Source organism: Cavia porcellus, unplaced genomic scaffold (genome assembly GCF_034190915.1).
Source record: "Cavia porcellus strain 051 isolate PalLab524CR breed Dunkin Hartley unplaced genomic scaffold, mCavPor4.1 scaffold_31, whole genome shotgun sequence".
Lineage (NCBI taxonomy): Eukaryota > Metazoa > Chordata > Mammalia > Rodentia > Caviidae > Cavia > Cavia porcellus.
Genome location: NW_026947514.1, coordinates 4748021 through 4757447, shown reverse-complemented (window position 1 = coordinate 4757447; position 9427 = coordinate 4748021). Strand labels below are relative to the sequence as shown.

Here is a 9427-nt window from a genome sequence, read left to right as displayed (position 1 = left end):
TTCATCACCATTTCCCTGTAATCTAGAACAGATCCTAAAGACAAAATTTATTTTAAAAATAAAGTTTGGTGGTGGGTGCAATCTCAGCCCTTAGGAGGAAGGCTGAGGCGGGAGGATCACCAGAATTCAAGGCCAGCCTGGGCTACATAGTTGGACCCTGAAGGAAACAAAGAATAAAATTGTAATCTGGTTATGGTGGCACACTTCCAATAATCCCAGCACTCAGGAGGTTGAGGCAGAAAGATCTCAAACTCCAGATCAGCCAGGAAAACTGAGCAACTTCACAAGACCCTGTCTCAAATTAAAAAAAAAAAAAAAAAAAACTAAAAAAGACTAGGGATGTCACTCAGGACAAAGGCTGCTCCCCCAAAAAAAGAAAGTTTAGGGGTTTTGGTTTTGTTGATTTTCAGGGACAGGATTGCAGCCAGGCCAGGAAGACCAGAAACAGAGCCAAGTAAGGTAATGTCACCGCCACTTGATTTTTGGAGACACTTAGCTACGGAGTCACCTTAGAAGAATTCAGCAGGGCTTGCACTTTGGTGGCAGGAGTCAGGAGCAGGAGTCACCAGCACTGTGGTAACCCTGCTGTGCCAAGATTTCAGGAGCGGGGAAATGCAAATGAACCACAGCTGGCTAGTACCTGGATGTCATAACACTGGCTCTGTTGTAAAGGGGCTTCCTGCTGTGGTTTGTCTGTTTGTGGTTTTGTCCATGGTACTGAGCAGTCCGGTGGATGGCTCAGGGGCGACCCCCGGATCCCTGACCAGATGTTCTTAGTAATGATTTGCCCTGGAAGAATGACTTTTGGGACATGGCAGTGCATGCCTGTGATCCGGGCTGCTTCGAAGGCCCGGGGATTGCAATTTCCAGGCCAGCCCAGGCAAGGTAGCAATGCTCCGCCTGAACCCAAAATAAACCGAATGGCTTGTGTGGATGAGTGACTGGGGGTTCTCCAGAACACAGCGAGAGTGGTCTCCAACCAGAAGGGGCGAAACTGTAACGACATTAAGATGTGGTTCAGCGCTTGGGAGCTTCACGCTTTGGTGTCACGCCCAGAGATCTCACTCCTGGGCTGTAAGCACCAGGGGGACCCTGTGTGTCCCCCGAAGACCTGTGGAGCAGCAGGCGGAGCAATAGCTGACGATGGGGAAGGAGTCGGCCGCGTGTCCGAGCACCATGGTGTCCTGAAGCAGCAGAATCACTGCCGGGAGTGGTAGTCCCAGCTCTCAAGAGGCTGAGGCAGGAGGGTCAGAAACTCAGGCCCAAGCTGGGCAACGTAGTGGTTTACAGAAACTCCATTTCAGAGTAAAAAACTGAAAGGGCTGTGGGTTTGTCTCTGTGCAAAGGTCCTGGGTTCAACTCCTGCACAGGGAAAGAAAAAAAGAGACAGTGAAAATCCTGAGGTGTATAATGTACAATAATGTACACACGGAGAGGATTTCCAGAACAAAAAGCCTCAAAGGGCACCAAGGGCCTTCGCGTCTGTGACACAGTCCCGCATTAACCTGAGCGCTCCATGAAACCGTCAGCTGACAAAGCTCCCCGCACCCAAGCCAGGCTGGGGTGTGACTCATGCTGATCCCTGGGGAGCCCACTAACCCTCGAGGCTGTGCCCGCAGGATCTTAGGGAAGTAACAATACAAAGTGGGAAGGAAAAAAAAGAGGGCAGAGAGACGCCTCACCTTAACTGCAGCGCTTTCTAAACTTCCTGTCATTGCGGAACCTGCTGCCCTGAAAGAGCGTGCCCTGGAGCCGGGGATGTGACCCAGCACTTGGGGAGACTGAGGCAGGAGGGTCTCCAGTTCATGCTGCCTGCACAACTCAGCAAGACTCTGTCTCAAAGCAAAAAATTAAAAGGGCCGGGGTTCAATCCCCTGTGCCACCCCTACCCCTAAAACAACCCCACTGATCTCACCCTGGGCATAGACACTCAGACATGCTGTATGACCGATTAAAATGAAAGTCTTTGGGTGCTGGAGCCGGGTGTGATCAAGCAGGGCCACCAGCTGGGGTGCAGGGTGGTTATGCCAGGCTTTGGGCTGCTGTGGTCCTTGCCTGGCTCCCATCCCCAGCCCTGCGAGACAGGCAGCACACACGGGTGACGCTGGTGACATCAGAATCTGCCGAGGGGCATCGCCCACACTGTTGGTCCATTTAACAGGTCACTTCTGCCCAGCCTCTTCCCATTTATCTCTCCCTTCTCTCCCTTCCTCCCCTCCCCTCCCCTTCCATTCTCTTCCCTTCCCTCCTCTTCCCTCCCCTTCCATTTTCTTCCCTTCCCTCCCCTCCCCTCCCTTCCCTCCCCTCCCCTCCCCTCCCCTCCCTTCCCTCCCCTCCCCTCCCCTCCCTTCCCTCCCCTTCCCTCCCCTCCCCTCCCTTCCCTCCCCTTCCCTTCTGATCGGGTACAATGGCTAACTCCACCAGTCAACCACTAGTGCATATTTTGCTCAGATGAGCCTGGCTGCTCTGGCTTTTTTCAGATCTGGGATGGAGCCCAGGGCCTCTTTCATGCCAGGCAAGCACTCCACCACTGAGCTACACCTCCAGCCCATTTTGTCTTGGTTTGTTTTGAGACAAGGTCTTACTCTGCAGTCCATGCTGACCTCAGACTTGCTAGGTATCCCAGGCTGACTTTGAATTTGTGATCCTCCTGCCTCGGCTTCCCTCATGCTGGCAGCACAGGCATGCACCACCACGCACGGCCAGGTAGTGGAGCAGCCCGCGCTCCTGCAGCAGGTCCCCAAGCCGCTGTGCTCCTTCCTGCCTGGCAAGTTTCCCACTGGCCTGCCCGCCCTGGGACATCACTGTGGCCTCTAAAGCTCAGCATCCTGCTCCACAGAAATCTGGTTCCAGGGCACCCTGGCCAGGAAATGGCTTTAAAGGGTCAGCCTGTCCCCAGAACCTGTTCATGTTTCCATTACAAGAAAAGAAACTTCCCAGAGCTGATCCAACCACAAAAGTCAACGCTGCCCAGGACCGTGTCACATCTGCTGCTCGCACCTGGATCACCCACAGAGACCCCCCCCCCCCCCGCCAACAACCCTTAAAAACCCTTTCCCCAAGCCAAACAGGGGCTGTCTTGACCTGCAAGGCGGTCCACCCCTGCCCAATAAAGCCTCTTTTTCGTGGCAGGGTTCTGGTCCATCAGACCTTGTCTATATATTTGTGGTGGACCACTGGGCCTTTGCCTGAGCACTGTCCTCTTTGCAGTAAAGGACACTGGGACCTTCTTGCTCTCCAGGCCCCCAACATCTCAGTGAAGTCCCCAGGATTCCCCCAACTCCTGGCAAGTTCTCAGTGGCACTGAGAGGGGCCAATCCCAGAATGGCACAAGAAGTAAAATAAACTAAAAAATATAAACAACATACTGATAGCAACCGTGATGGCTTGTGTCTAGATAGCCCATCAGAGCCTCGTGTGGTCACGGGGGGGCTTTCTGGAGGTGACCAATCCCGGCTTTGTGCTGCTGGGCTCAAGGATGCAATGTTAAAATGGACTCAGCATGTGATGCTGGGCTTAAGGGGTGGGTGCTGCCCTCGCTAGGGACAGGCAGCCTGAGCAGGGCATAAGTGAGGACGGAAAGAGCTGTGGCACAGCTTGGTGCTTGGCACTTGCTGCTTTGGCTGCCTTCTGTCTGCCAAAAACAGATGCCCCTCTGCCAGCCACCCTGCCATGGAGCAACCCGATCATGGACTGAAACCTCCACAAACTGTGAGCTAAGCAAACCTTTCCTCCTTTAACTTTGGATGTCGGGTGTTTTGTCTCAGCGATGTGAAAAGGAACGAAGACAGTGACCAAGGAGGCTTGCGCTCTTCTGGGTAAACAAGGTTATGTTCCTGGAAAAGACACTCAGCAGACTGTCATCACCCTGAAGGGCCAGCTGGCTGAGACAAAGACATAGGCAGCCCCTCCCACCCCTTGTGAAATCCCAGGCCTGCTAATTAATGACTGAATGACTGCTATTTCAAGGCCCTCCGCCACCACACACCTCTCTGTATAACCCTTCCCACTGCCCTATTTTATTTTTATAGAGGGATGTGTCTCACTCCCACCTGTCCTGGGCCGGGTGGTACTTCGTGACCCGTGGGTAAGCCAATGGGAACCCAAGAGGAGGAGCGGGGATGAATAAAGGACAAGAGACACAAGGAATGGAGACAAGACAGGATTCTGATCAAGTCTCATGTATTGAAAGGCAATGCCACACATATACAGGATGTGGGAGAGTGGGGGCCAAGGCTCTGACGTCAGCAGGCAGCTAGGCCACAGCACGTGGTCTCAGTGGATGGGGAAGAGTGTGTGGCCTGGGGATATGGGCAGGGTGTGGAGCGAGAGAAACTTATCTCAGCACTAAAGAGAGTGTGACTGTGGAGGAAACAGCAGGGCATGGAGAAGCAGCAGCTTATCTAAGAATTACAAACTTAACTATAAGTTAGCACTTAAGATGGCTACTGTTTGTCATAAGACGACGGAGTCAGGGTTGTTATACAATTGAGGCCATAGGCTCCTCACGCCCACCTATACAGCTACCCAGTGTTTTGCTTCATTATTTTGTTTTGTTGTTTGAGACAAGATCTCGCCATGTAGCCCCAGCTAACCTCCATCTCATGGCAATCTTCCTGCCTCAGCCTCCCGGGCGCTGGGATCACTGGCCTGCCCCACTGCTCCTGGATCCTTATGCATGAAGCCCCTCCACAGTGTCTTCCCACTTCATATAAATCTGTGAATCCCGTGAGAGCTGGAGGCCAGAGAGGCTCCTAGGAACCCTCCTTGGCACCAGATCCTCCCGCAGGCCAGGCTGCTGCTCCTCCCACATGAAGCCCAGCTGAGCTCACACTTGGCTTTACGCACACACGGGCACAGCCGTGCATACCCGCCCCTGGGGCTGCAGTCTAAGGATGGTGGTGTCTTCACCGATGTGCAGTGCAGGGCGCTGACCCTTCACAGAGGCCACTGTCCCAAGCAGATATGACAAATGTCACAGTCCAGACCGCTGGGTTTGCCTCAGTTCCTGGCTACCAATAGAGGTGAAGGGTGACAGGAAGGGGCTGGACAGAGGGCAAACTCTGGTACCACCCAGCCAGAAGACAGACTCATGGCCAGGGCTGGATGTCACTTAGAAAAAGACTCTAGAGTGGGTGGAATGGCACACATCTGTAATCTCAGCACTCTAGGAGGCTGAGGCAGGAGAACCTCAAATCCAAGCCTATACTGGGCAACTTAATAACTTGGACCCTACCTTGACATATACATACCAAAAAAAGAGGGTTCAGCAATCATGGGTGCAGGTATCAGGGAGGATTATACAAATAAAGGCTGTAGAATACTTTTCAGGCCAGGTCGCCAGGCCTGCATGTGACTAAACTAAGCCCCCAATTAGCAGGTGCCCCAGATTAGCAGGCATGGGGCTCAGCCCATGACAGGCAGCTAAACCTCGATAGGATCCCACCTGCCCTGTCCCTCCCATTGGGTTTGGGGTTACTCAAGAGACAGAGACAGACTGGGGCTGGGCTGCTTCTGGTGACTAGGGCATTCTGGCCTGGCCCACAGTAGGTGGGTCTCCCGAGAGGCCTCAGTATGCATGATGGGCACGAAGCACCCACAGATCTGGGAGGCTGCACCCAGTGTTGGACCCTGGCCTGGCCAGGAGGTGACTCAGGCCAGCAGGGATCCCAGCTCAGGCGTGCAGGTGCATGGGGGTCTGGGGCTGTGGAGCCCCAGATGTTATGGATGTCTACCTGGTGCTGCGAGGGGGCTGCATGCATGTGTACAAGCCCGTCCGTGAGCGTACCTGTGTGCACGTGCACCCGTGTTCCGCACCAAGGGAGATAGGGCTGTGTCACAAGATTTTTCTCAAGTGTAAATCATTAAAAGTGTAAAAGATACCTAATTAATTCTCTTTTCTCTGTACTGGGGATTGAACCGAGGGCCCTCCCGCTCAGCTACACCCCAGTCCATCTCATTTTTATTTTGAGACAGGGTCTTGCTAAATCACCAAGTTGTCTAGGCTGGGCTCAAGCTTGTGATCCTCCTGCCTTAGCCTCCCAAAGTGCTGGGTGTACCAGCTTGTCTTGGCTCTAATTAATTTTGTTGATTAATGGACACCTCGGGGCTGTGATCCCTGGGGCGGCCACCTCCCTGTGCCGTCCGCCCACCTCAAAGCCTGCCAGCCCTCACCTCTCCTCTGCCTGTCCCTGCCTGTCCCCTCCCCACCTGTGACCCCGCCCTGGCCCCAGACTCTCTTGTTCAAGAAAAGCAGCGACAACCCTGGGAACTGAGGGTGGGTGCCAGGAGACCCTCTCCTCTCTTCTACAGAGACCTGAGATCACAGGCCCCAGAGGGCCTAGAACCCAAGTCCAGTGCCTTTCCCTGGGATGAAGGGCTGGAGAAAACTGGGCCTCTGAATCCTTTTCACCATTTTTCTGCCTGCCCAGGTGTCCCACACCTGGGAGGCAGGGCACAGCGAGCCCCTGCCCCAGCCATGCTCTGAGGTCACTGCACGAGTGCTACCCCCAGGCCGTGGCCCACCAGGACAGCCCTACTCGAGGCCACCAAGCACAGACCTCACCGTCAGGCAGGGTTTGGGACGCATGACTTCAGTCCCGGAAGGCAAAGGACCAGAAAGCTCCTGTCCCAGGAGAGGATGGGGACCCCAGAAGAGGGCATGAGGGGTGGGTCCTCCCTTAAGTCTCAGGCTTGGCAACAGCAGCCCCACAGCTGCAGCTAAGACCTGGTGAGCCCGGTGAGGAGCCAGGTGTGGTGGCCACACATGCAGTTCCATTTCCTTGGAGGATGAGACCAGAGGATCTCCCAAGAAGGGCCAGCCTGGCCAGCCTGCCAAGACCTTGGCTCAAAGAGCTGTGGGGGAGGGGAGGTAAAGGATCATTGGTGGAGCCTAAGGCCCTGCCAGAGAAACAGGGATTAGCTCCTTCAGGGTGGAGTGCAGGAATGGCTTGCTCTGGGAGGTAAGAACGAACTGTGGAACTTACCTTGGGCTGATTCAGTCACCCACATATGTGGTTCACTCAGGCCTTGAAAACCCCAGAGCTACCCACAGCTCCATTCCTCCAAAGTAAGATACTCACTGCCCATGTGAGCTGTCTCACCTGCTGGGCCAAGCCTTTGCTCTGGCAGCCTCCGGGGTGACGTACCCCCTTGAGCCAGGCATGGCCTCTCTTGAGCTTGTCTGCCAGGGCCCAGCCCCAAGCGCAGGGTAGGGCACCCCACTACCCATGCCTTGCCATCTATGCAACAGGTGCTGGGGACAATGGCACAGCCCTGCCCCCCAGAAGTGACATGTCAACCCCCAGGGACCTGAGGGCAACTGTCCCTCACAGCCTTTGTACCTGGGGACTTCTCCAAGGGCTTTAGAGAGGACAGGGGACACCTTCCAGCTGGGAGATCACGCCAGGGGCCTGTCCAACAGCTCTTGTCCCGGGCACAGGGTAGAGGCAGCTGTTGGGCTGCACCAGGGAAAAGGCTGAGTGGGAGACCCGCACTGCCAGTGAGGTGACCTCAGGTCACCAACAGGGGTGCTTATGACAAAACCAGCAGGTGCCACTGGCGCCCCTGTGCCCCGTACCAGAGCAATCTCTGACCTGGTTTCCAGATTCTCAGAATCTGCACAAGAGAGCCACAGCCGGGTTACACCCTCTAGTTAAATCTCTCTTGGGCTAAGTGCCAGCGGCCGAGACATTAATCCCCACCGGCACGGGCCAGGCTGGGGAGGGAGGGGTGTGACATTAATGCAGTCACCCCTAAACACACGGTGGCTGGAGGCGAAAAAGCCGGACCGGAAGGTCACATCCGATGTGAGCCCACTTAGGTAAAGCACAGGGCAGGCGGTGAAAAGGGAGAAGGGCCGAACCGTAAACATGTCCACGGAACCAACCCCGAGGTGACCGTGCAGGAACTCCAAATGTGTACTAGTAAAATTTAAAAATTATTGGGCTGGAGGATGTAGCTGAGCGGCACAGCGCCTGCCCGGCAAGCACAAGCTTGCTGGCTTGATTCCCAGTACAAAATATATATATATATATAAAATGCATGAAGTAAGTACAAAAAATGAGCCCATCCCACCCATGGCTCTGAGGGTCTAACTAAGAGTCCTGGAGAGTCATAGGCACTGGGTTGGTTCCCCTCCCCCAATTAAGGATGATTGATTTACTTATTTGTCTTTTTGAGGCAGGGTCTCGATTCGCAGTTCAGGTGGGCCTTGAGCTCACTTTGTAGCCCAGGCTGGTCTCGAACTTGCAACGATCCAATTGCCTCAGACTCCCAAGTGCTGGGATTCCAGGAGTGCACCACCAAGCCCGGCTTCTATTTATTATTTTTGTGTACAGAAAACTCAGGGGCACACTGGGCCCAGTTCAGTGGCCATTTCTTTAGCCTTTGTCTTTTCCAGCTTGGCGACAGGAGGCCCAGAGCTGCCTCCCCAGGGATGCTGGATCTGGTCCTGTCTGTCATGGTGGCTGGTCCCAATCCACTCCTCCAGCTTAGCCAGCGGCCCTTGTCTAGAGGGGAAGCGGGTGGTGCAGCGGTGGTGCAGGACTTCCTGCGGACCAGATGCCCCAGCCTGGCCCTCGCCTCGATGGTGCAGAAAGGGACGCCCATCTTGTGACATGGGGCCAACTGGGACACAGCCAGCTCAGAGGGATCCACCCGAGATCACTGCTGGCTGAGGCTTCCTGTTCTCTACCAGAGCGGTGACAGCATTAACACCTGCTCTGAGGACGGGGTCTCTTAGTGGGGACGCCCCCCCTGCCAGCAGCTTTCGTCTCAGCGTGGGCCAAGAGCGTCTCCTTCTTTCCCTTTGCCTCTGGTCGTACTTGTGGGCAAGCCTGAGCAGCTGGGCAGCTGTTTGCCGTCCGAGGCCTGGTGAACGGGGTCATCGCAGGAGGCACCTTCAGGAGAGCCCCCGTCACTGCGGGGCATTGGGCAAAGCGGTGAGAGCTCTCCCGGACGATGTCCTGCCCAATGCCGAAGTTCTTGGGCCTCTTCCCAGACAGGGGGTTCAGCACCTTCATGGCCTCCTTCTTCCTCACGATGGCAGGGGCCAGTGCCACCTCCTCCCTCTTGGCTTTCCTCCCTGTTGGCATCTTGGCAGCTGACAGAGAAAGTAAAAGTTGTCTGCGGATGGTTTGTTTGTTTGTTTGTTTGTTGAGAGAAGGCTTTGCCATTTAGTCCGGGCTGGCCTTGAACTCACTGTGTAGCCGGGCTGGTTACCATGGTGACGGAGTCATAGGGTGGGATCCCAAGAGGGGCTGCTCAGTCCAAGCCACAGCGAACAAGTCTGGTCCAGAAGAACAAATTGGGGTACAGACCGCACCCAGGCGGAAGAAAGGGCAGCAGCAATGGCTGCACCAGGCGTGGTCCCCTGGAGGTGACTTGCTAGAAGCAGGCTCAGAGGCCGGTGTGGTAATCCCAGGGC

At 55.1% G+C, this 9427-nt stretch overlaps 1 pseudogene; it reads right to left on the bottom strand.

Moving 5' to 3' along the window:
* Positions 1–8344: 8344 nt before the first annotated feature.
* LOC100730593 (large ribosomal subunit protein eL8-like) lies at positions 8345–9095 on the bottom strand (annotated as a pseudogene).
* Positions 9096–9427: the final 332 nt, after the last annotated feature.